This window comes from Mus pahari, chromosome 2 (assembly GCF_900095145.1).
Source record: "Mus pahari chromosome 2, PAHARI_EIJ_v1.1, whole genome shotgun sequence".
In the NCBI taxonomy this organism is placed as follows: domain Eukaryota; kingdom Metazoa; phylum Chordata; class Mammalia; order Rodentia; family Muridae; genus Mus; species Mus pahari.
Window position 1 is genome coordinate 27,978,390 of NC_034591.1, and position 27,828 is coordinate 28,006,217.

The following is a 27,828-nucleotide window of genomic DNA, read 5'->3' on the forward strand; positions in this document are numbered from 1 at the left end:
AAAAAAAAAAAAAAAAGTCCAAAGTTCAAAGTCTCTTTGAGATTAATTCAATTACTTAACTGTAATCCCCTTTAAAATCAAAATAAAAAAGTAGATCACATACCCCCAACATCACAGGATATACATTACCATTCCAAAACATCATAGTGAGGAAATACTGGACCAAAGCAAGACCAAATGCCAGCTGGGCAAACTCCAAACTCTACATCTCCATGTCCGAGGTCAAAGTGCTCTTCCGATCTTCAACTCCTTTCATCCTTTTTGACTGCTGTTGGCAGATATGGCATTCATCAGCAACAAACTTCATCCTCTTGGGCTGGTTCCAATCCCTGTGTACAGCTTTCCTCAACAGGTATCCCATGGCTCTGGCATCTCTAACATCTAGGGATATTCAAGGCAATGTCTGGGATCCACACATGATATTCTGGATTCCTCCAAAGGGCTTGGGTCGCTTCTCCAGCTCTGTGCTTTGTAACATTCTAGGCGCTGGTTAACTCCACTCCACTGCTGCTGTTGTTCATTCTTAGTGATGATCCCACAGTATTGGCTTCTCCAATTCTCTGTAGTCTTCCACTGCACCCAGGCTTTACCAATAACACTCTTATAGGCTCCTTTCATAGGCCAAGCTTCAACTCCTTTGCATGATCCCTTCAGTACTGAGCCATCTACTACAACTGAGGCCATACCTTCACCAATGGCCTTCCATGCATTTCACAGTGCCAAGCCTAAACTGCTCTCCCATGACTCCTTCATGCCTTCAAAACCAGTATCACTTGGGTGATTCTTACATAGTACCAAGTCCTGTTGAAGCACAAGATAAAGTCTGGGCAATCTCTGGAACACAACTTATTTGTGTTCTCAGAAAACACTTCCCAGATGATTTCACCTCAGTGAAATCACCTTCTTAATCACTGTTGATTTCTTAGCTCCAGCTAACCAGCATCAATTGCACTAGTAGTCCCTTCTATTCTTGCATCTTTACAGCTAGAGCTATGTGGCTGAAGCTGCCGAGTCCTCCTGCTTGCTGGGGCTGGGACATGGGTCCCTCATTCTATTACATTATCTCCAGCTTTCTGTTTCCCAACTCCTTCACTGCCTAAGCTTAACTGTTCTGGAACTTGTTCTACAGATTGACCCTGAACTCAGAGATCCTCATGGCTTGGTCTTCTGAATGCTGGGATTAAAGGTATGTACCACCATGCCTGGATCTAAGCTTTTCTCTACTTGGAACTTGCTCTGTCACCTGAGGTTCTGCTGGCCTAGAAGTTTTGGTTCCAAAGAAGGGAGTGTTCCTGCCAGGAGCATTGAACTGGAAGCTCAGACTTCTACCTGGTCATTTAGGACTTCTAATGCCTTTAAACCAACGGGCTAAGAAAGGAATAACAGTGTTAGGAGGGGTGATAGATCCAGATCATTATGGGGAAATTGGATTGCCTCTCCACAGTAGAAGTAAGAAGAATTCTATCTGGAGTGGGAGATCTTAGTACAGCCATTTCTTGTGATTAAAGTACGACCACGTTGTGTGATTAAAGTCAGTGGGAAACGACAAGAGCATAATCCAAGTATATTCAAACCACCACAGTCAGTAAGGTGCTTGCCTTACAAGCTCATCACTGAGTTTGATCCTCAGAATGCACATAAAAGTGCTGAGTCCAGTGCTGTGTTCTCGGAATCCCACAGCTGAGGAGGCAGAAACAGGGGAGTCTCTCCAGCTCACTGGCCTGTCACTGCAGCCTGCCCTGAGAACTCCAGGCCAATGAGAGGTCATCTCAATGGAGGTGGGTGGCTTTCCTGGGGATGACAATTAACAATTAACTCTGACTTCCCCGTGGATGCCCTCACACCACAAACATGCACATACATTAAAAAAAAAAGTCAGGAAAGAACATGTGAATGGAAAGGGCTTCATGAAGAGAGGCCGACTGAAGGCCCCGGAACGTGGTAGAAGACCTCCATTATGACCCGAGGGTAGTGCACAGACACACTAGCTCTGATGGGGTGCCAAACCCAAGAACTATAATTTAAGGACCTTGTGATCTTTTGGGCATCTCAGAGCTGTATGGAATCTTAAGTACTGAATTTTTCTATGGGTAAAAGTGGCCTGTCTTTGCCACATGGTCAGTGTCTTTAAAAAAAAACAAAACAAAAAAAACTTTTTAATTTTTATTTAATCAATTTATTGTACTTTTCACTCATGAATGTTTTACCTTTTGGATCCCCTACAACTGAGGTTATAGATGGCTGTGAGCCACCATGTGGGGTTGGTGATTAAACCTGGGTCTTCTAAAGTAGAAGCAAGAGCTCTTAACCACTGAGCCATCTTTCCATTTCATGTGGTCATCATCTTTATGACAAAAAGTTAAATCATGTTCCTAATGGCATAATGAAGTGATGAAAAGTTTGGAGTTACTGGGTAGATTTTAATTGACCTTAAAATACATACGAAAGGAAGCTTTTTGTCTAAAGATGGGTCATTAGGCAGGATGAGGTCACAGTGAAAGCCAAGATTTGTGGTCATGCTCACGTTGGGCTTCGAGCTCATTCACATGAAGATCTGGGCACATCACTCACCGCTCTGAACTTCAGCTTCTCTAGCTCTAAGATGATGTCTATACAGATGATGTCTCTACTTTCCTAGACGCTTACGAGAACCGAATTAAATGAGAGGACTTATCTAAGTTAGTGCTTTGTTCTTCTTCAACAGCAGGAATGGCTTGTGAGTCTTTGGCCCTTCATCCTCCAGCCTCTAACACGGTATACAGCAGGCACCTGATAAATTATGTTACATTGCACGTTATGCACAAGGCCCTGATTTTGATTGCCAGCACTGCTTAAATCGATGGAGTGTCACATGCCTATAATGACAGCACTTTGGGGGACAGAAACATGAGCAGCAGAGGTTCAAGGTCATCTTTGGTTACATAGCAAATATGAGGCCAGACTGGACTACATAAGACACTGTCCCAATTTAAAAAAAAAAAAAACAAAAAACGGTTAAATTGTGTTGCTCTTTAAGCAAGCCACTCTCTGTGTTGCTTGAACCTCTTTAATGAATGTGAGTTAGACTGTCCCAGAGGGCACTTACTTCTTTGGCCCATCATACCAGATCAAGCTGCACTTCTCTGATGAAGTACAGCATTGTCTTCCTCAGCTGCAGCCATTGAACCAATGATTCCATTATATCATGTGGCTTTTCCTTTGGCCCCCATTCATTAATATCCATGCAATGTCATTTGTCGTATGAAGGGATTTGCCATTCACGGTTGCAAGGTCTGTTCTGTGTTAGTTAACAACTACCCACAGTGGGCAGCTTAGCACACTGCTCAGCAGGAAATCACATTGCAAATGATTTGTTTTATTTTAGTCCTGTCATCCCGGGTAGCTCTGCATTGCTTTATCTGAGCTTGCGAAACAGCCCTGAATGTGAGCAGTCAGAATCAAGTCATGTTCTCGCCCTTCATCGCGCTTGGCACATTTTCTTTCCGGACACATCCAGTGGATACTGTGCAGGCCTTCTCCAGCTAATCTCAGGAAGGCTGAAATTTTTAGACGGCCACCCTTCATATTTAGGGGTAAGTGGCAAGCGCAGGAAATGCTTCCTTCTGTTTGGGTTGTGTTTTCCTTAGCGTGGGGGAGGAATTATAACTTTAATGGGATTGATTAATGACCCCCACAGGAGACACAGCCCTGGAGCTGGAAGTGAGTGAGCAGAGTGCCTAGTTGGCTTTTCAACCTCCCAAGATCTTTAGCAGTTACAAAGCGCTTACTTCCCCAGCTTACTTTGGGGAAGTAAGATTCTGTAGTTTTAAAAATGTGCTTCTAATGGAAGGCCCAGTGCTCTCTGCAGAAGTTTCTGGGGATGGTTACCTCCAAAATAAAATGATAACAGTGTCTCATCTCACGAAGAACATTTGAATTCACTTTCAGAAGTGTTATCATTTCATCTGCTGGTATATTAGATATAATTGTTCATAGTATTTTACTCATTAATTATTAATTATTAGTTATTTACTCATTAATGCAATAAGACAAGACGTTGACTGCTCTTTAGGAAAAAAAAAATGTTGTGAGCTGTAGCAAACTACTCTCATGGAGATTTCTTTGTGGTAGTAGAGAAAGCAACCCATGAGGAATTAAATGAAAAGATAAACTGTGTGTGATTGCTTCACCTGCCACAGTGTGGGGTGAAATCTGGCTGTTTAAAGCTATGGGAAGTGACAAGGGGCCTGCTTTGGGTTGGGCAGCCAGGTGAGGTTACTCTGAAGACCATTGGAGCAAAGGCTTGACTGGAGAGCGGAAGAACGTGAATGGATCAACCTGGAAAAGGCAGTTCAGACAGATGAACAATACAAAAGCAAATGGACTGTGGGATTGTGGTGGAGAACTTGATCTCTGTAGTTTAACTGAAAATCCCAGCTCTGTGCCTTGGTTAGTTTTGATTGTCAACATGACCTAGAGCTACCTGGAGAGAAGGAACTACAACTGAAAAAGTGTCCTGGTCACATTAGCATGTTGGCCTGACTGTGAGGCATTTTCTTTATCTCAGATGTAAGAGACCCCAGCCCACTGTGGGTGGTGCCATTCCTTATACAGGAGGACCTGGGCTCTATAAAAACCCGGTGAAGCATCAGCCTGTGAATGAGCTAGAGATCGAGTAAATAGCATTCCTCCATGCTTCAGTTCCACTTGAATTTCTGTCCCAACTTCCCATCAGTGACTTGTAACCTGGAAGTGTAACCAAATAGGACATTTCCTCCCTTAAGTTGCCTTTGGTCAGAATGTTTTATCATAATAACAAAAAAGCAAACCAGAATACTCTGGGGCTTCCCTTTCTGCAGGAAATAGTAAAGACGGTGGAATTTACTGAGACGTTCCTGTGCGCTTAGCATGTGCAAGACTTTGGGTTCAGTTCTCAACACAACAGACATGACAAAAGTGAAGCAAACAGGAAAAGCCAATACCCACCTCCTGTGGGTCAGTTAACACATTGAGCCTTTCTACACTCATTTTTGTGTTGAATTCTCACATCAGCTCTGCAGCACTCACATGACCCTTAAATCCATCCTACCGACAAGGAATGAGACGAGGAGGGTTCAGCCTGGCGCCAGGATTCAACCACTCGAGTTTGAGTCAAGAGCCAGTTGTACTAATACCACATAAAACTTGGGATGCACAGCGCCAGCTGTGGGGACGGTGGGGTTTCTGTACTTGGAAGTTTTTCCCTCCCCTGCCAGTGACCTTCTCTCTTCCAACTCTCCTCTGGGAACTTTGGAGGTGGTTTGGAATGGCAGTTAGCCATGGTCTGCCACCTCTTGTTCTGGATTCTTTCCTACAAACATCACTCCTAGCTCCCAAGCCTTGGCAAACGCCCACCTTGGTTTAGGTAAGGTGACACACCAGGCTCATTAGAAATGCCAGTGGCCTCACATTCGGTAAAAGCGGTAGCAGCTGATAAGCCTGGCTCTGCATGGAACAGCTGTGTGACCTTGGCCAAGTTGTGGAATCCCTGCGCCTGTGTTCTCCTGTGTAAAACCGATTCATTGCCTGCCACCTGTGTAGACCTTGCTGATGTGGTTTCTCTGTGTAAACCAAATAAGGTCACAGGGAACATGACGTCAACTATATAATTAAAACACAAGTAGCACTTGAGCATTAGAACGTGGTCATAGCATGCAAACCTATCTTCTGGTCCCTAGTGTATGTATCACTGTGATAAACTTCTGGGCTTGCTTTACATTTCTTTTTCTGATCTCAGTGGTCCATGCCTCTGGGTGCACACCGACACTACTCTCTGTAGGGAGGACCCACCATCTCAGCTTATTCTTCAAATCTCATCTCTCTGATGAAACAAAAAAAAAAAAAAAACAAACCTATCTCTTGGTTTTTCCATCAACAGTTTAAAACTTGCCTTTCTAGAATCTGAATCAATTAGAGCAATTCCTACCTTTTGGAATTGAAGCTATGCAACTCTGCGATTTCTGAAACCACATGTATTTACTGTATTGTAGAGAATAATCTTACCCAGAAATCTCGGTGGAGTGAGTTTTGTTTTGTTTTAATTGTTTTAATTTTGCTCTGGAATCTCTTTTTTTTGGTTTTTCGAGACAGGGTTTCTCTGTGTAGCCATGGCTGTCCTGAAACTCACTCTGTAGACCAGGCTGGCCTCGAACTCAGAAATCCGCCTGCCTCTGCCTCCCAAGTGCTGGGATTAAAGGCGTGCGTCACCACTGCCCAGCTTTTGCTCTGGAATCTTACTGTGCTGCTCAGACTGAGCTGAGCTCACACGCCTCCTCTCTCTTCCTCCCCTGAGACTATAGGCGTATGTCACCAAGCCCAGGTGCGATTAGAATTGAGCGGACTGATTCTGGTCTAACTCTAAAGAAAATATGTATTAGAAACCCATCTCTCTTTTTACTCTATAGAAAATGTTTTTGAAGCATCAGCTTATAGCTCAGTATGGTTTGCCGACTCTCTCTTGTGTGTTTAAGTCTATGCACATACATGCAGATGCAGGTATTTTATGTATAGCAGACTGACCGTTCCGTGCATCTCTGCTGAAAACCATGTGGTACGGTGTGGTACATACACACAGTTCTCTACAGTGAGGTCAAGATGAACTGAGTCTAAGACCAGAGAAGACCCCATCCCATATTAAAATGACGCTCAAAGCTGTAAAGTGGTTAAGGACTCAGGCTCGATGCCAGTTCCCTGGGGAAGGAACCCTGGCTTGATCACTTCACTCTGAGGCAGGGGAGAAATTACTTATTTTCTTGGAATCCCTCATTTTTCACTGGCAAATTGTATGCAGTAAGGAGACCCACTTCTCAGAGTGTTCTAGTAAAGGCAGGACTGGTCCAATGTGTGTTTTCACTTACTCATTGGCTATGACAAGAGCTAAGCCTAACACACCCCCTTCCACTGACTCCCCGAAACAGGCTCTCTTACTATGCTTATTTTACAGACGAGAAACCTGAGGGGTAGACACAGGAAGGAACTTGCCTGCAGCCATTCAGCAAGGACCAAGGCAGCTAACCACCCACCCTGCATTTGTTCTAAACCCAGACTCGTAGCCATCACCGTGAAGTGCCCAGGGACTTGCTTCCTGCACGGTCTTGATGTGTCTTTCCCTTTATCTTTGCCTTTCCCCCTCTCCTCTACAGCACTCCCCTGCCTCGACTTCAGTTCCAGGGAATAGGAAACATGAGTGGAACAGAATGGGACTTTGCTGAACAGTCACACTAGACACCTGGTCGGTCGACTCCGTCTAACTCAGCTTCCGTGTTAATTGTGGTCCTGTCACCTAACCACAGTGGCCTTAAAGAAACCATTTCACAATTAATCATTCTTTTTTGTTTCAAACCTACTAATGCCATCCTAAGATTTACCTCTAGGATGACTTATTATTCTGTTTAGCTTTAGAAAACATGTTCTTTTCAGCGAATGTGCTATCTTCTTAGAACGTATTCTTCCACAGATCCAGAGGAAACCTTTAATGGAGTCTAGGGCAGATCATTTGCCTCTGGGTGCACACCGACACTACTCTCTGTAGGGAGGACCCACCATGTCTGCCGATCCTAGGAACGGCTGTGGGGCACGGCTGCATTTTAGAGAGAAAAGCAGAAAATTGCTTTTCCATCCAAAAGTATAAGACTATGACTCACGTTGGAATTGGTTCAGAGTGCTGCTTGAAAAAAAAAAAAATCCAGATTGACAACCAAAGCTCAGGGATGCTGGGAGGAAGACCAGGTTAGAACGTAGAGGTGTGCGAGCATCTAGGGAGGTTAGGCTCACTGGAAAGATGCGAGGAAGTCCGTTAGAGATGCATCTAGAAAAGCAGAGTTATTAAGGTGAACAAATCAACCAGAGAACTATCTTCCAAGTGATTTTCATGATCCTAGATAATCGGAGGAACTCCAAGCTCCAAACCCAGTAAGCGAAGGGGGAAATCCAAAGTAACCAACCTAGCCTTGTAAACAAAGTGGAAATTTCCTTCTGCCCAAAGGAGCGCCAGTCCCAGCCGTGGAGGAAGCAAAGGGCGAAAACACAGCTCTGCCTGAAATGACCTCCTATTTTAAGAAAAATCAACAGCCCCAAAAGAAGGAAAGGAAAAACAAAGTTCCACCCAGAAGGAAATTGTATGTAAACAGCCCGAAGGGAACCGGAGGTCTGAGAGGGCTAGCGCGCGGAACAGAGCGAGCCGGGAAAGGCACCATTAGCCTCCGACAATGTCAGCTCTGAACTTTGCAAGGACTGCTTTGTGATTGACAAAAAGGGCTTGGGGGTAGGAGGCGCCAGACAAAAGCAAGGCCCCTCTGCAGCATGGAAACTTTGATCTTTGGAGTTGGCTATTTTTTTCCCCCCAGGACTTTGCTAGTGTGTAACCCGGGGGAAGATCAGCAACCACAAAATGTTGGCTATAATTTTCTGCAATTTGTCACATGCCCTCTTCGAGCCCTGGTGAGATGGCTTTCTTTGTTTTTCTGGCTGCATCCTGTATGCTAGCAAGGTAGTTCAAAAAAGATAAGAGGAAAATGGAATCTTCCTTCAATGTTTCCCCTTTTGGGGGGCTACATGAACCCACAGTCGTGTGTGTGTGTGTGTGTGTGTGTGTGTGTGTGTGTGTGTGTGTGTGTATGAGCCCACCAGACGACAAATTTGTGTCCCAGGCAACCATTTACTTTATTTTATTTTATTTTATTTTATTTTATTTTATTTTTAGACAGGGTCTCCTGACAGCCTAGAGCTCACCAGTTAGAGTAGTCTGGCTGGCCAGTGAGCTTCAGGATTCGCTGCAGACTAGTACTAGGAATAGACTTATTGACCACTACACCCTGGCCTTTACTTTACTTTATTTCATCATTGTTATTTGTAATGTTTGTTCTGGGGACTCACACTTAGGTCCTCTTGCTTATAAAGTGATGGTTTTACCAACTGAGCCATCGCCTCAGTTCTGACAGGCCTATTTTAATTTTATTTTTCTGTATATGCATTTGTTTGGCCTACATAGCATTTAATCCACCTTTGGGTCTAACACTTAACAATCAAGAGACGCCAAGTAAAATTTATAATTTTATTTGCTGTTGAAATTTTTGATAACACAGTCTGAGGCTGAGTATGTCCTGCTCAGATTGGGCATTCATGTGATAACTTGACAGTCAATCAGTCCACTTGCTTCTGTCACTTCTTGCTGGCCCCTCCCATGGGAATTCATATCAGTTCCCACATTGGTCCATAGACATACTTAGCAATATCCCCTGTTTAATCCAGGGTGTGTCCCAGACAGTTAGGGACATTATATCTGCTTTTGAAATTTAGCATAGAGTTGTTTTGTGACTGGTGTTCTCTCTGAGAACAGAGGGAATGGCAGATCTATGCCCTCTATCTGTCCCATACTGTTAATACGACTTCTGCTTCAGTCTATAAGTCAGGTCCAGAGTGAGTCTTAGCCCTCTTCTCCATGATACATTCCCTAAATCTGGTAGATTTCACTACATCTCTAAGCCTCTATATAAACCCTCCAATATAGATTCTCATTGATGCCACAGAAATCTCATTCTTTTCAGATACTTTATAGGCAGCATCTCGGATAGAACCGAAACGGAACCCAAAGTGAGCGAAAGGGAACAGCCCAATAGACGATGTCACGTGGTTTAGTACAAGCCTATGGAGCAGTAACCACCAGTATGGTGTTTCTTTAGCATTCATTTGTTTATCCATCCATCTACCTGTAATTCTGTCTGTCTGACTGTCCGTCCATCCGTCCATCCGTCCAGCATTCTTTTAGCCATATTCTGAGACTTCCAGCTGCCTACCTTAGGAAGCAGGCCCGCAGGCGTTCTGTCCACTCCAACTGGTCTTTGAAATCTCATCATGGTTCTTTACCTTGGACATTTCTGCAATTCAGTGGAGACCAGTATATAACCAACCCTTTCACACAAAATGGCCTGCCAGAAGCCCAGGGGTGAGCTGATTTTCAAAGGTCTCCAACCCTTAAATGAACCTCCTTCTGTGCTTTCAGGGATTCTGTTGTTGGAGTCACAAGGACCCTTAAGAAAAAAATTCTTGGAGGCAGCTGGTCCCCACTGTCATTGAAACCCAGAGGAGGGAACGCCATGGGTGAGGAACTGCTGCCTGGGTGTCATGAGGTTGCTTGTATTTCAAAAGAATTCAGCTTACCACCTCTGTGGCTTTTAGCCTCTCTAATAAAGCAGTTTTTAAAAAGCTAAGAACGTAATCTGCCTTTTAAATCTGCTGTTCCTGCTGAGTCTAAATGGGGTTGTAGCAAAATGCCCGGCCAGCATTAGAGCGCCCTGAAGTCAATCAACTGAAATGGGGTTGCTTGGGGGCCTGAAATATATTTGAAAACACTCTGGGGGTGGCACAAAATAACTGAACAAAGGCGAATTATGTGAAAGGAAGAAGCAGGCAGAGGCTTCTGAAGCCAAAGGATCCCTTCGGAGTTCTGGGAGGCATGGAAACTGAGGTAGGGTTGTGGACCTTAACTATTGAACTACCCCATCACAATGGTGGTTTCTTTTCTTTTGGCATTAGAAAAATATCACAGTGAACACGGCTTCAAGACAAAGCATGGACTAGCCAGAAATACACAGACTGCTTGAATAAATGTCCAATTACCCTCAGAAGACAGGCTGAAATCACAGGTAAGGTAAAGATGGGGTCCTCTCACAGCCTTACAGGGGTCACTCTCACACTCTTTCCTGATCCCATTAGAAAAGTTCTCAGTGACTTGGTTCTTGCTAAGGCAAACTCTAGCTTTCTGTGTATCCCATTTAAAAACATCCAACATGAAGAAAACTAAGGAGAAAACCAACTATCAATAAACTAATTTTAAAAAATGAAGACATGGTTTTAAACAGTACCTACAAAGAAGCATTATATTCTTAATAATTTTCTGAAAGGATGGAAGTGATTTAGGAAAACAGTGGTATGCACGGATTTAGGGTGACATAGAAGTCCATTTGGATTACCTAACAAAATGTAACCTAAATGTGACATTGGAAATCTTGTGAGGTATCAAAACAAAACAAAACAAAACAAAACAGAAACAAAACAAAACAAAACAGAATCCATCTCTTAATAAATTAGCATTAGATTTAAATGAGTTGCCTTTAGATTGCATGTGAACAAACTGAATTTTATACATAGATATATAGCAAGAACAGCAATAGCAACACAATAGCTTGAGGGTGCCTCTCTCAGATCTTCACTTTACACAAGATATGTAGAGTAGGCTAATTTTGCCAGAGTGCATTGTGCAGTGCTCCAGGACACAAGAGTGCAGTGTGCAGTGCCCCAGGACACAAGAGTGCAGTGTGCAGTGCCCCAGGACACANGCAGTGTGCAGTGCCCCAGGACACAAGAGTGCAGTGTGCAGTGCCCCAGGACACAGGAGTGCAGTATGCAGTGCCCTAGGACACAGGAGTGCAGTGTGCAGTGCCCCAGGACACAGGAGTGCAGTATGCAGTGCCCTAGGACACAGGAGTGCAGTGTGCAATGCCCCAGGACACAGGAGTGCCTTGTGTAGTGCCTCAGGACTCTGCAGAACGTGGATGCATTTGAGAGCAAATTGCAAGGGATTGAAGCCTTGGTTTGGGTAAGAATGGAAAATTCTAGATGCTTAGCCAAGGCAGTTCTGAAGGACTTTGATCTGGATATCTCAGGAGAATGAACTTGAACCATTCCAGCATTCAATGGTTTTGGACAGGCAAAGAGTATAGTAAAGAAATAAATAAAACCCAGAATTTTTAATGGGTTTTTAGAACTTCCACTTCTGGCTGCAAGTGGGAGACAAAAGGCAAATAGATATTGTCCTAAAAATGCTAAGCCAGGGTTTTTTTTTTCTAACCTCAGAAAAACATTGGGGTTTGATGAGGTTCAGCTTTGGGGCAAGTTTCAGGACAGTGTTTGTTCTAGCAACTTCCTCCCTTCTCTGTGGAAAGTCTGTTGGAGTCTGTTGTGGTTCTGGAAGCCAAGCTCTGAGGGCTCTAGGCTTCAGTGTCATGAGACAGGCTCCAATCTGTCATTTGCGTCTCTGCCCACATTTTCTTCAGTGTGTTTTTTGGACTGAGGCCTTCCCAGACAAGTCCCTACATGAAGGAGAGCCGAGACCCTTTCTCATCCAGTTCTTTCTGGAAGGGCCTCAATGTTTATGCCCAATCTCCCAGAATCTCCTGAAGGCAACAGTCTCTGCTCTTTCAGAAGAGGGATCGCCCCATTTCTTCCTGAGTTACGTCCAATTCCACCATTCAAGATGTACCTTGGATCTGGGGACATTTCTTATATGTTGACTCAGGGTATGCACTGCATAACTCAGTCAGCTCTGGAAAATCAGTACTGTCTAGGTCCTAGAGTTTAGGATACGTCTTCCCCCAGGGGGGTAAAAAATGGTGATGTCTGCTGTAAAACAAAAGAGGAGAGGATGCAGAAATGTCTCCAGAGTGTAGCACCTGATTTTGTGGGCCCAAAGTTTTAATCTCAAGACCCAAAAAATATAAGAAATTTTACGAAAGAGGATGGAGGAAAAAAATAATATCTTGTGAGACTCTAATATGCTCTAAAACAGTGTACTACAGTCTTCCGGTAGAACCTCATTTTACGTTTAATATCCATGGTATAGTATAGAATCCACACTGTCATGAAAACTGTTGGACTTAGCTCAGAGCATGGTCCCCATCTCCATCTCCACTACATCCACTCTAGTCATAGTCAATGTTTACACATTTGCCTACATTCAGCAAAATACACGGTAATGCACTTTTGTAAGACACACCGTCGAATTCTGTTTGTCTTAATAAAAAGAATATCAAATTTAAAAGTTTTTAAAGTCTACTGTTACATGAGTTCTGAATTTATCCTCAGGAGATGCAACACCAGGGATTGGAACTTTTTAGTCTTTAATTTAGTTTTGCACCAGAAAACTAACAGTTTTATGTACTGACATTTAAAGCTTGAATGGTACATTAGTGTAATTTTCAAGATCTCAACATGAACATCGACTTCATATTTTTTTAAAGACTACAAAATTGCTTCTCTTTTTGGGTATGATAAATTCTCATTGCCGCGCAGAGTTCTTGTTTTAAAAAAAAAAATCTTTTGTAGAATTCATATGCTAAATATCAAACCAGGTAAGTGTCAAGCTTTGTAAAAATATAAGGAAATTAGTGCTTTCAAATTTATTAGCATATAGAAGCAGGAATTTTGTGGCATACATTTGAATACTAAACGTTTTACAGTGCTGTTAAAGGCAAGAGACATTCAGCAACTCTTTTGAACGTAGAAATCACCAAGCTGGGGGCTGTGAGAGACCCCCCTCTCTCTAGATGGTTAGTATGATTCAGTACACCAGGAGCCAATTGCATTTTCTGTAGAGGGGTAGACGATGGTGAAATGCATGGGGTAGATGGTGAAATGCATGGCTTCGTAGGTTATATGATCTCTGTATTTCACTTTGATCCTTCAGAGTGGCAGTTACCACAGACAATACAAGAAAGGACAATGGTGGCAGTGGTTTAATATTATCTTATGAATATGCACTAAAATTTCATAATTTCCACATGTCATCTTAAAGACATAAAAAAAAAAAATAACCTTCTCAGCTTATGGCCCACATCCAAGAAGGAAGTGGGTTGAATCTGTTGTCCCATCTTGTGGAAGATATATAAAGAAGAGGTTAATGTTGTTATCATACATGTGATAGACATATGGGGACTGGAAAATTGAGTTTGGCATTTCACAAGTCCCCATTAAAGGGAAAATTCAACTACACCAGAGCTCTCGGATAATTTGAAAATAAGCAAAAACTCGGAGTGTGACATTCTACTGTTCAGATTGCTTCCATGACTAGATAATACATTATAAATGATAAAAAACAGTATTGATGGAATACAATATGCAGTAGTGCTTTCAAATACAGCCATACTTCATTTTGATTGTGCTTCATTATATAGCATCTGGAAGGCACTATATTGCATTTTTTGGGTATACATTGAAGGTTTATGGCAACTCTGGTATAAGCAAATAAATGGGGGTAATTTTCCCCAGAAGCAGTGTTCATATGTATCTGTGTCATACCCCTTTGTGGCTTGTTTCTTGAAACCTGACTGGGGCGGCGAAGGAATGAAGAAAGACAAGGCACACAAGCAGCTATTCTGGAATCAGAAATGCAAGCTGTGCTTGGACTTTGGAAGGTGCACCAACTATGTAACAACCCAGAACCTCAGATCATTTGCTATGTGTGGCACAGGGAGGAAGAGCTAGCCTTAGCTTGAGATCTTTGTCAGGGAGCACACTCAGCCTGCAGTCATCCAGGAGAAGAAGCTGCAGTTGTTAATTCTTGCACACTCTGGTCAGTCACTGGTAAATGATCAAACTTCACATTTGTACCCAGAGCAGAGAAATGTTTTGCCAATCCCCTGAGCCTAACTGGGGTAAAGCTTTGCTGCTCCTATGGACCTGAGGCATCGGGGTCCTTGACATGGATTGATCTTCCTATGTCAACATACACATCCGCTCAGGATTTCTTTGTACACCAGCTCAAGGCTTCTTCGGTTCCCCATACTTGGTGGGTCTTGCAACATTTCAAACTTTTTCATGATTACTCATAATATTGGAATTCGATCAATTAACCCTGAAGTGGCCTCTAAGTATCCATGCAAGGAAGAGAGTTTGACTCTAGTTTATACACTAATGGGAAGAGGGCAAACCAGCTTGACTGCTGAGGTGGAAAGTGTCAGTAGACTGGAAGGGAGCCACCATAATATTCCCATGAGTCAACACCTAATGCAGAACAACACCCTATCTAGTTCTACTTCCAAAATCTTTAAAAAGTGAGGAATCTGCAGAAGGAAAATGTGATGGTAACATAAACTGGTTGAGAAGTTTTAGGGAAGAAATCCATCTTGATAACACAAAAGTGTTGGGGTAGGGAGAAGACAGTGAGAGATGATTCAGAACTGATGCATTTCTGAAAGATCTAGCCAAGATCAAAGGGAAGGTGGCTGGATAAACGAAACAATAACCACCTTTTTGGTGTGGACAAAACAGCCTTCCACTGGAAGAAGACACCATCTAGGTCTTTCATAAGTAGATAGAAGTCAATGCCTGCTTTCAAAGCCTCAAAGGTCTAGACAGTTCTTGTACATGTTAATGACTTTGAGTTGAAGCCACTGCTCTTCCATTCTGAAAGCCCTAGGGGCCCTTGACAATAATAGTATTATGCCCACTCTGCTTGTTCTCTACATATGAGCAGCAAAGTCTGTTCAGCTGCTTACAGGGCTAACTGGAGAGTTTATTGAGACCCACTGCCCAGAAAAAGGATTCTCTGCACATGGTTGGTCACTCAAGAGCTGAAAACGTAACATGGATGCTGCCATGTCTCTAATACAACTCCTGCTCATGGAGAAACTCAACCTTTTAAGTCTTTGTATTTAAGACACGAATCTCAGTGTAGACAGTGATCCTGCTGACAGACCTGGGGGAAGGAAATTGAACACCTCTGGAAAGGGTGCTAGGTGCTGTTAAAGGTGCGTGCGTGCGTGCGTGCGTGCGTGTGTGTGTGTGTGTGTGTGTGTGTGTGTGTGTGTGTGTATGTGTGTGTGATTCATCAGAAGAGGTCAAAATATTAACACTAAAAAGGGGTTGGAAGACGTCAATTTGACCCTTCATGGATGATGGAGACGAAATGAAGACATTAGTGTAGAAGTGACTGGAGAAGTGGTGAAAATAGCAACAGAACTAGAAGTGGAGTCTGAAGAGATGCCAAATTGCTTCAGTGTATGAAAAAACTGGAATGGAGGGGGCATCACTTCTTACAGCTGAGCAATTAAAGCGTTTGTCTTATACATCAGTAGCTACTGAGGCAAAATTGAATAAAATTTGAGTGGCTTTCCAATCTCTCCTTCCCAGCTACAATTATGAATGTATATATTTTTTAAAAAGTCAACTTTTAACGTGGCCTTTTGTACTTCAAAATATGTGTGCTGTTTTTGTTGTTGTTGTCCTGTCCATGGGTATTAACTATTGGTACACTGTGCTATGGTTTTTCTTCCCTTCAGACAACAACAATTTACATAACAGAGGTAACATTTGCTGGATTTGTGTTTGCTTCATTCCAGATCGACTTATTTTAATGGTTTTGTTTTCAAGAAGCAGGCATCACTTGTATTATTGACATATCTCAGCTTAGCGCCTTGTTATTTTATGTGGAAGTAAATATGGATTTGGTCTTTAACAGGCAAAAGGAAAATGAGCTGGGATATATACTTGCTGAAGGTGCTGTGTACATTGATGAAATAATAAAAGATTTAGAATATAATCTTGGCTTAAAGCAGAGGCAGACAGACTTTTACAAGGTCTCTACAGTCACCAAAGCTATAACTTATGCAACCCACCTCATTGTAGTATTAACTTTATGGTGGCGGTCTGTAATGGAACTTCTGGTATCTCTGAGCTATGCATGTTTGCTATTTGCTAGAATTCTGAGATTGAGGGATTGAAATCTCAATTTCCCTAATAGGCTAATTCTATTCCTGAGACCCAGGGTGGATGTGAGCACAGGTTTACCGCCCTCCCCTATCCAGTCCAGCTACTGAGCATAGTCACTGGCTCCCTTGATCTCAGTTGTTCATTCTGTCTTTATTCTGTTTTCCTATTGGTGTCGGGCAAGGTTAGAAACTCTCTTACGGTCTTATGGTTTCATTGTCTTAGTCTTGTCTGTGCCAATTGCCTTTTCCTTGTGTCTTTAACACCTAAACTAAAGTGCATTCTCTAAGTCTTCTTTGACCTTCCCAGAAAAATTCTCTTTCTTCTGGCTTTGATGGCATGCTGTATCTTCAAAAGACCATTTGATCCCATTTGGGTGACCAAGTGTATATTTTCTATATCCTATTAAACCAAAGTCTCCTTAAAGTATCAATCTCCTTTTAACAATTTGTATCCGTTACAACATCCAGTTCAGCAGCCTCAGTACTAGACTAAACACCAGGCAGGATTCATCTCACAGTAAGAGCTGTTATTGGAGAAATACAAGAGAATAATTAGTTATAGTCATGTAGTTGGGTTCGGTATATTTTCATTGAAGTCTGTAGGATGTATATATTCTCACTCACCCATTAACTCATTCAGCAACTGTGCTTTGAATGTGAGTAATACAGCAAATTTCTGTTGGGGTTTCATAATTGTGAAATAATTTATATCTTATAATTTGTGTGTGTGTGTGAAACAAATTTATATTGTGCTAGTTAATAATAAGAGCTTAAGAAATGAAGCAAAGTGCAGGGTTAGAGGCCCAGAGGAGACTAAAACAATCTGGACAAGAACACGTCTTTAGACAAGAAGGTACTTGAACAGAGACTAAAGGGATCAGGGAGATTAGACAGCTGAGGGAAAGTTATTTTAGCTAGACATGGTTCAACAACAGCCTAAGGCAGAAATTTGGAAATACTGAAGTAGCAGAAGAAAAGATTTTAGAAGACATGAGCATTTTACAAGTCACAGTAATAAGGTTTCTGGAATAAGAATGGAACCAGTGGGTGTTTTTGAAGATAAAGTGACACAACTTATCAATGTTAAAAATAAAACCCATGTAGGCTGCACAGTGTAGGTCTCCTTTTTGACCATCTCCTCTCATAAGCCAGCGATGTGTCTTAGGTACCCCCACACTCCTTTCCTTATCTTTGGGGTGGGCAGGCTCCTATTCAGTATCCATTAAATAATCCATGTTTACCCAGTATACTGACTTCAAAATAAAAAAGTTCCCTGAGTTATCACGACTTCCATGATACAATTTACTTGTAGAACATTCTGAGATTTCTCTATTTATTCAGTGGAGAATTGTTTTTTTTTTTTTTTCTTTGTATATTAATCCACAAGCTAAGGCTTTAACTGCAATAAATGTGAAATGTCACAGCCTTTCTTCACAAGTATCTTGTCTGAGTATAATACTACGAAGGCTTTGAAACACAGGCAAGGGAACAGCATTCTAATTTTGACTCTGTAAATAGCCGTGTGATCTTTGAAAGTGAAATAACCACACACCCATTTCTTTGGGGAACATTTACTGTTCTCAGCACCTGCTCACTGTCAAAGGACAGACATGAAAACAAAGGCAAGGAATATAGCGAGTGAGGTGGCTACTGAGAAAATACATGCAGAAACTTTTCGTGTAACCATCCCCAGGTGGGGGGAGGGGTCAGAGAATCCAAGGCTGAAGTTGCCCAGAAAACCCTGATCATATAAAAGTGTCAATTTCTCAGGGAATTATAAGGGCTCTAGGGATGGGATGGGGTACAGTAGTCAAGCACATGTCATTTTGTTTCCTGCAACTCATCTTTTGGGGACATCATCCTTTATCTGTTCCATGTGGTCTCCATTGTTTGTCTGGAGCTGTGTCTGCCTTGTCCACAGTATGGTCAGATAGGTCAATAAGGATGAACCCTAGTAGTGACTTATCCAGCTGGACCATGCAAATGAGTCAAGTAGAAGACTCCTGTGGAATTTGCTTAAAAACACGGGGAGAAGTACATCTCTTCCTTAGGATCAGTAGATGAAAGAATTTGTGTTCGCATGTGACAATGATCATGTTTCCTGCCAATGAGAGGGAACTTGCCTGCAAATGACATATAGTGGGATCATAGAGCTCACATTTGAGGAGACATGCACAATAGCTAGCCATCTCACTTGAAGACAGTATTTGTAATACCCCAGGGGCACAGAATTCTAGTGGACCTCCAATGAATTCAGCAAGACTTAAAGAAAGAGGAGCATGTTATAGCCACATCTGTGTAACAAAGAGAGGAAGGACGAGGAATGCTAACAGCCTCAAATGATCACACTTTCTGTTCAGACTAATATTGGTTCCATGGCCGGGGAATCCTATCACTTCTTCAGCTTAATTAATTTCTGAATTAGTCATTTATGCTGAAAATATTGACATGGGGTGGGGGTGGGGTTAGGAAAACACAGGTCATCCATCATTCCTCTTCCTTACAACCTTTGTTCCCCAGTAAGGTCAAGGTAGACTCTCTTGGGAGAATATGTGCATATTGAGAAGCAAAATTAAAGCCACTGTGTTACTTTGATACAAAATTCAACTGCTGTGGTAAGAACACATGTATATATGAGCTACTTAACCAGCTAAATGTGTCTTTATAATTAGCATGGGCTTTTGTTTACTTGAGTGGATACTTGGAAGTGTTTTAAAATGAGTGCTTTCTCCTGGGAATCAAAATAGTCTCTTGAACATTTTATTGACACTAATAATTAGCCTCCTAGGTTCTTTGTGTATTGACAATGAAAACGTTAATTGCCCTAATTTTTAAATTAATGAAGATTTAATTCTGATTTTATTGTACTCAACTTCTTAATGAGTCAGAGAGAATATAACCATGTAGAAAGTCTAGTCTGTATGTGGAATATCTGTTAGGAAGAAATTCTACTTGGAAAGCTTGTCTGCTCTATTAACCCATCCCTGTTGCTCCCTTGAAAGAGGAGGGCCTTCACTGTCCACTGTAAGATGAAGGCGAGCTTGTAAAGCCCGCTACTGCCTCATGATTTTGTGGCCACCAGTAGGTGCTGTCTTCTGTTTATTTCCTTGGTTCACATGGGCACATTCCTTCACATTAAGTGATAATGTGACAAGTGTGACGAAGGTCCAGCTGTTGTCATTCTGTGGTGACCTACTAGGAAGCCTGCCTGATTGTGAGAGAAGCTACATTATCGTACCAACCACCTTCTCTGATATGCTATTCAATGGTGTGATATTTGTTGATTTCTTTAAGACACTGAGGAAATTTGCCTTGGGGTAACAGTAAAGCCTGAAGTGATCTTTATCAATTTAAGATGAAAGGTGATGTGGGCTCCCACCCACTATACCTCTTTTGGATCTCTGATTTGGTTCAGAAATCAGGAGAGGATGAAAAAAGAAAGATGCATTTAGTTAAAGTCAACATTGTTATCCCAGTATTGCTGGCAACCAAACTCTGGGCTGAGATCAGCTGAGTTGCTTCTCTTTCCAGTTTTCCTTCATTCTCTTTTTAGGTCTTCTGTGGCTCTGACGGCTTATGTTTAGAGACCTTTCTTCAGTGTCCCCAAGGGTAAATATGAAGGAGAGGGGAGTAAAGGTCTATAACACACCGTGAAGCAGATAACAGACGGGTGACACTGCCTGTTCTTCCAGGATGCTGGCACACCATTTCCTGCCATGTCCTTTCATCAGACGAATGGGGGAACATGCAATAGCACATGGGCCCAGTGAAAGCTTTTAATCTCTTCACACTTGGTCTTCATCTAGTGTGTAGATTCTGCAGGGAGTTTATGCTGGGATAAGAGGTCCAAGATCCAAACAGTTAGATTACTCTTGGGTGAGCTTGTTGGGAAATTCTGAGTTTTATTTCTGATTTTTTTTTTTTTTTATAATAAACAAATTTCACAAGATTTTTTTTTACAATAAACAATCCCTACCCTAACCTTACTTTCCTGGGAGCAAATTGGTGGCTTTGAATACATTCACTTATCCCACTGCTTTTGTTTGGTTTGTGTGTGGCTCTGGCTGGCCTGGTACTCATGAGCCTCTTGCCCCAGGCTCCCAAGTGAGGGGCTGACAGGTGAGCGCCACCCAGGCTTCAGCGTTCTCTAAAGACAATAATGAAGGCCCCCAAGAACTCACTCCAGAATCATCTTTTCTTGTCTGATTAAGCCAAATACTCAAACAAAACTGCCTGGACTTACTCGTATTGCTTCACAGGCAACTCTTCTCCGGCAGAGAGGACTTGGTAGAATAATGAGCTCCAGATAGCCTGGTGGCCAGCAGTCTCCAAGGATTCTGTCTAGCCCCCCACCTTGGGTTTCCTCTTTTAATGATGTCCAGAATAGATCCATTCATCTATTTTTAAACTTTCTAAACTTAGCGATAGGAAAACAGAGCAGAAAGCTGAAGCTATAGGCTACTTTATTACCCCAGTTATTAGCCTGACAAAAATAAGTGACTTTCCATTAAACAGCAGTGACAGAGGAGGCGGAAGGTCTCGAGGTCAATAACTCCTGTGATACGGATCCCCTAAATGTAGCATCTCTCCAGGGACTGTCGGAATGAACCACTGACAAGCTAATTGCTCTTATTCCCTCATTAAGCAAGCCTTGCTTCATTAGTAGCTTGCCACAATTGGACACCATTTTCAAGGCTCTGAAAATCTACCCATTGATAATTAGTGAGCAACTGAAATGAAACCAGCCACTACTTGTTTGATGAGATTAATGAGATTAATTGAGTAATTATTGTCTCATCTAAAATAAAAAAGCAAGGAAATCCAGCTATGAATTCAATGTCAGTCTTTTCCTGGAAAAATCTCCTTAGAGACACATTGAAAGCTTTCTATTAAGAAGTAGGCATGAATCTGATCTATTTACGAAGAATCCCAACATGGAATTTAACATGGAATTTATAATTTATTTAGCTTTTAACTATTTTCAATAATATACTTTTTCATATATATATATATATATATATATATATATATATATATAAAACATCTGTATATATCATTTAAAAGACTAGCCATATGGATAGAGTTTGAGCAGGCGTCTGACAAATGCTCCACGCATATATAACTTTGTAAAAACTAATAGTTTTAGCAAAGTGTGCTTTGAAACTTTTGGCAAACATATCAGAACACAGTGTTTGGTTTAGTTTGACTTAATAGCTATGATTTTTAAAATTGTTCAACTGTTCTTTTTTAGTAACTGAGTTTAAAAGACAAAAATTTACATCCAGCTTCTCTGAAAATTCTTTTTTTGTGTATCATACATAATTAAGCACTCATGTATGTTTTTGAAGCTTCAAAATTGGTCACAATGGACGGTCTATGATTTCGTTGTACTTGAGCCTGTTCTTTTCTCATCAAAGATGATTTCAACTATACAGCTCAAACTGTCAGTAAAAAAAAAGGATCCCAGCTGTCTTAGATACGATAGTCCTAGTGGAGACTTGATAGACTGTTCATAAAAACTCATTGTAAAAGGTCTGGATATTTGCTGACCCTTCTATCAGTAGGAAATAAGATCTCACCAACAGGGGCGTTGGCTCTCCATTAGTAGAAGAAGAGCAGAACCTATCATTCTCTACCCAACTGAGCTGGCATTACTGCTCAAGTCTATATAATGTAAGAATCTCTGGGCAAAGAATTGAGAATTGGGTTGCTTAGTTTCCCTCCCACTGACAGCTTGATGAAACTTTCCACCGGGGAATTTACTCTATTCTACCTAATTATGTAGGTCGAGGAAATGGTGACATAGCAGGGACACCATTTCCGGAGTGTCAGATGGTGCCCAGTCATGTGTACAGTACTGCAAGGAATGCATACTGCTATTCCTGCAAGGGAAGAGTCCTATTTTTGAAAAGCCACGAGTTCTTTACAAAGTCTCATCAGTGGTAGAAAACTCAAACCCCGGATCATCTGGCTGCACAACCAGGACCATTGATGGTAATTAGGATGCTTAGAACTTAGCCGATCCAAGCAAATAACACCAGAGAGAAGAGAAAGATCAGCTCAACCTGGGTTGCTGGGAGGAAAATCACCTCTGAGGGAAGCTGCGTTGACCATACAATCCAGGGGATAGCTTCTTCGAGAGCACTAACCTTTGTTCTTGTATGGTAGAGCTGATGTTCCTACCATGGAAGCAGTATTGGATGGGAGAAGGCAAGGCAACCCCACAGAGCAGAAGCTAGCTTGTATTAGCAGAGGCCACATCATTAAACCAAGCTCAAGATGGGTGAGGGAAGAGAAAACAATGGTACCTGGCAGGAAAGTCCACACACTAAAGAGCAGAGTGTTCTCTGTCAGTAGCTAATCCCTCCCAAGGCCTGGGATTCAAAACACTGTGGAGCCAGAATTCTTCTCTCCCCATAGTTAATTTGGGCCAACACAAGTATGGGAGGGCGCTGCAGCATGTAGTGAGAGGCAGCAATGCTCCAGGACCCCCACAGTAAACCATTGCTGTGGGCTAAGATAGTTTCTGGTCTCCAGTGCCTTCAACTTCTCCATAGAAAGTCTGAATGTGTCTAGACCTTCCAACCTGCTCATGAAAGGCACAGAGTTTCTAACTTGAAGTTCTTACTGAGAGGAGAGATAAGTCACTGCAGCAGGTGGGCTGCTGGCTTCCCTCTTCCTGACCAGATACATCCAAAATGCCTGTGTCTTAATTTCCATTTTTTTTTTTTTTTTCTGGCTAAGTCTTAATTGAAGAGAAGGATTCCTTGATTAAAACAGAACAAAACAAAAAAATTAACAACTTTGAAAACCAGCAGATTAGAAGATCCCTTTAAGTCTTCTATTCTGGGCATTTGTTAGCAGAGAATTGGGAGCCTGAGCAAGCAGAGTTCTAATGGAAAAAAAAAAAAATCCAAAAACCAGAAAGCTTGATAAGATCTTCCAGCAAAGGGCCAGGGCCAGCTGCGCCTGCATTCTTTGATTGGTCAGTGACCCCACTGGGTCACAGCTGTAGAAGGACCTGACGTCATTCATTCATATGCAGATGCAATTCAACTGGATTAGTGGCCAGGGCTGGAAAAAGTCTCCCTCAGGCTTCCAGTCTCCAGAGGATGAAGTCCTTTTAGGCTTCAGTTTTCTAATTGCTGTTTTGTACAGGTTTGTAGTATGGGGTTAATATATATTTTTTTAAGTAATGCTTTGAAGTGCAAATGTGCTGCCAGTTATAGACTGTGTAGCCTAGCTCTAAATCTAAATCCTACTGTAAGAGAGATTCTCATAGGTATACCTTTGTTACAAAGAGCTCCAGGCAAACTAAAACCAAAACATTAAACACACACACACACACACACACACACACACACACTCACACACACACACACACACACACACACACAAACCCCAAAACACAAAACAAAACAAAACAAAACAAAACCCGCAATACGAGGGTCTATAGCAATTCTCTCTTGGAGAGTTGATAGTCTTTCCAGAAAATAGATAATTACCCGCTTACTGCTTCATCTGTTTGCATTGTGTTTTCTTAAAGTGGTGGATAACCATATTACCTGTAGAAGTGAGTGCAGAGCTGGGTTACCCTTTGCATAATTCATTTCCAGAAGACCATCTCAAGTGAAAATCTTCTGAAAAAAAAAATAAGATATGCAACTTCAGAAAAGGATCAGGAAGTAGTCTTAGAAACAGATACACAAAGAATGAAAGAAAAATTGATTTATCCACTGTATACTCTGTCCTGATGTTTTTATTATAATTCTCAGTACAAGACATAAATGATCATAAAATCCCTGTCTTAGGGTTTTACTGCTGTGAACAGACACCATGACCAAGTCAAGTCTTATAAAGGACAACGTTTAATTGGGGCTGGCTTCCACGTCCAGAGGTTCAGCCTATTATCATGAAGGTGGGAGCATGGTAGCATCTAGGCAGAGCTGAGAGTTCTACATCTTCATCTGAAGGATGCTAGTGGAAGACTGACTTCCAGGTAGCTAGGGCAAGGGTCTTAAGCCCACACCCACAGTGACATACCTACTCCAACAAGGCCATATCTCCAAATACTCCTTGAGCCAAGCATATACAAACCATCACAATCCCCAAAAAGTGCTCATACGTTCTCTTGCCTTTCTCAATCATGGCTGTGAAAGAGGAATTCTATAGGCAAGCCCTCAAGATTCAGAATCAGTGCTTTTAACTCTATTATTTTATATTTAAAGAGAGGGTCTAACTACGTAGCCCCGGCTTGCCTAGAACTCAGAGAGATCTGCCTATATTTGCCTCTTGACTTTTGGGAGAGTTGGTGTCTTTAAAGAGGACTTTATGTATGGTTCTCTTGAGAACACGGGAGGCATGTGCAGTATAATATGTTTCCCCTTTTTAAAAATCCTAATGGGATATATGTTATGGCACATAGAAGGGATTGGAAATAGCATATTATAATTTAGCCTTTAGCGAATAGCATGATAAGCTTCAAAGTAATTCTACCAGAGTAACTTCGGAGTGTCCGCAGCCAAACCTGAGCTCCACCGTGGTGCATTTTAAAGATACCGTCCCATGGTAGACCAGATATTTATAAAGATGTTGGACCCTACAATTACCTTATGTTCAGGTTCATTCTCAGGCTGAAATAAAATGTGTGGGGGAGAGGGGGAGGGGAAGGGGGAGTGACAAAGCTCTGAGTTTACTGAATGGCCACTCATGACTTTCATGACTCCTGCATCTCTAAACCAGATGTTAAGTGGAACCCATGACTTTTGCTGCAAAGCCAAGGACATCTCCATTATCCTCTTGTCTTCAGGTCTAAACAGACTCAAGTTCCTTTGACTTATGTGCTAATTGTGTCATGTCACCTAGGGGCATGTGGGGGACGGTTAGATCATCCAAGGTTTTTTTCCTCTTCAAGGGCTTCACTGCTTGACCGCTCAGAACCTAATATTGACATGCTAAAGAATTGAGTTGATTACTCATTTTCTAGTTGCTTATGAAGACTCAGGACAGCATATACACCTCTCTACCTGGGCCATATGCTCTGTCCCAGAGAATCTTGAAACAGGCTCAAGTCAGTAGCTGCACTTTCATGGAGGTAGGAAAGCTACTGTGTAGCCCTTCAGTCTTTGGAGAAGGGCAGCCCTTCTTTTTAGCACAGCAAGCCCACAATGCTATATTAACAGCACCACAGCCTTTTCTACTTAAGTCTATTGACTGTAAAAATAAAGCAGCTTGGGGGAGTGATTACAAATCCTAACAAAGGAAGAGAGAACGTGTACAGACTTGGCTCTATAAGGAGGGCATGTTTCTCATTTATGCCTCAGCAAACACAACACTCTTTCTTGTTAAAGCAGGTACCCTCTTGATTCTCTTTCCTTGTCTCTGGCTCTGGCTCTGGCTCTCTGTGTCTGCCGCTCTCTCTCTTGCACACATTCATTCTTTAAATGTTCAGCACATGGGCTATTCAGCACATGGTTGGAGTCCCTTCTTATCACAGTCTTCTCTGAATCCACAGGAGACACTCAGGCATTCTTTTGGGAGGAAGGGGTCCAAAAGTTTAAATAAAATGGTCTTGGCCTTGTGGAGAGATGCTGCGGTTGCCTCTTTCATTCTGACTGTGGAATGTGTGTCCTGAGTTCCTAAGATGCTGAGTGGGCTGGAAATCACTACGAGAAGTTGAGGATTGGGAACTCTAAATGAACATTTTGACTTCAGCAATATGTTTTAAGATTTATTTATGTGACATGATTTAGAAAAATTATACTTATGCTACTAATTGTATGGAAATATTTGTTCGACTTAACAATTCAGTTGATTTGGATTTAATGGAATACACACCCCTCTATCTTGGGGAACCTGTTTTCTCAGCAGGAGTATAGCTGAAATATAGGACCAAAAGTACTTGCCAGACAATGTTCAAACTTACAACAGAGGATGCTAAATATAGTGTGTGTGTGTGTGTGTGTGTGTGTGTGTGTGTGTTGGTTAAAATTTTCTCTCAACACATTCCCAGTTGCCACAGGTAGCTACATGCATATGCAGATACGCACTTACCTCTTGGGTTAATTGACCTCATTTAGATCCTGGCTTGTCACCATTTCTTGCTGCCACTGTTGGGTTGGTCCCTTGAACCTGTGTGAGTCCCATTAGCCGCATCCCCATAGCTTCCACCCAGCAGGACCATGTATTATTTTATCAGCCGCATTCAACTTTACAAAAAGATCTGTTTTGACGTGGGCTGATACTCGGTGTACTGATTTCAGACCAAACCCCGCTGCTCTCCCTGCCCTTTCTTTCCTTATGCCTGAATGCAGAACCCCAGAAAGCGAGAGATGAATGGAAATGCAAGGAGTCTCTCAGCTCCAGTAAATGCAACAATTGCTTCACAAATCTCATTGGTATGGAGGTTGGGAAGAAACAGTGACAGTAGGTCCCTGGTGCAGAAATGTGAATGCATTGTAGCAAATGCCTTTTCTATGACATGGGAGCTGGACGGGGGCTTCTGGGTGTGGCAGCATGACTATTCAACTAGTCTAGTGTCTGTCCCTCTCAGGAGAGCGTATAAGAGTGTGTTGAGAAGTTGAGCTGTCTACTACTGTGCTAACTCTGCAGGTTTCAGAAGAGCACACATAACTCTCCATTCTCCATCTTTTCTGTTTCACGTTTACATCCTGTCAGAGACCAGGATGTGCTTGGTACATCATGCTTCCCAATTGATTGGTGGCTTTAAAATGAAATAATAAATTAGCTAATTTTTTTTTAGATAGATTATCATGCATTCCATGCTAGCTTCCAACTCCAATGCAGCTCAAAGATGATCTTGAACCCCTCTGCCTCGCCTCCCAAGTGTTGGGATGTACAGCTGTGCACCACCATACCTAGTTTATTTGGTAGTACTATACCTGGTTTATGTGATAGTAGTATATCTAGTTTATGTGATACTAGTATACCTGGTTTATGTGATATTTAAATGGCTTTATGCATGCTAGGCACATGCTGTAAAAACTAAGTTATGTTCTTAGCCCTAAAATAATTTGAACAATTAAATGAAAAACCTCTGTCCACTGCTTCTTAGTCACCTGATGACTATTGGCCAGAAGTTAAAATTGAATATTAAAGATCCTCGCATTGGAGCTCACAGACTAGCTCTCAACCACATACATTTTTATTGTTTTAAGTCTGCTTTATTCCCTCTATCTCCCAGTCAAGCCTAAGATATATGTTTCTGGGATGAAAATGAAGGAAGTCAGACTCACTAGAGGGTACAGGGACAGCATCCTAACTAACAAAATCAGAAATGAAAAGGGAGACATAACAACAGACCCTG

The 27,828-nt window shown here is 42.0% G+C and overlaps 1 long non-coding RNA gene across 1 annotated transcript in view; it reads left to right on the top strand.

Annotated features, from left to right (window-relative positions):
* Positions 1-3,427: 3,427 nt before the first annotated feature.
* Positions 3,428-27,828, top strand: part of LOC115063417 — a 52,615-nt gene continuing 28,214 nt past the window's right edge. Inside the window, exons 1-3 of the long non-coding RNA XR_003843288.1 lie at positions 3,428-3,572; positions 10,019-10,116; positions 10,552-10,661. This is a non-coding gene — a long non-coding RNA (uncharacterized LOC115063417). The remainder of the gene's footprint in view (positions 3,573-10,018; positions 10,117-10,551; positions 10,662-27,828) is intronic.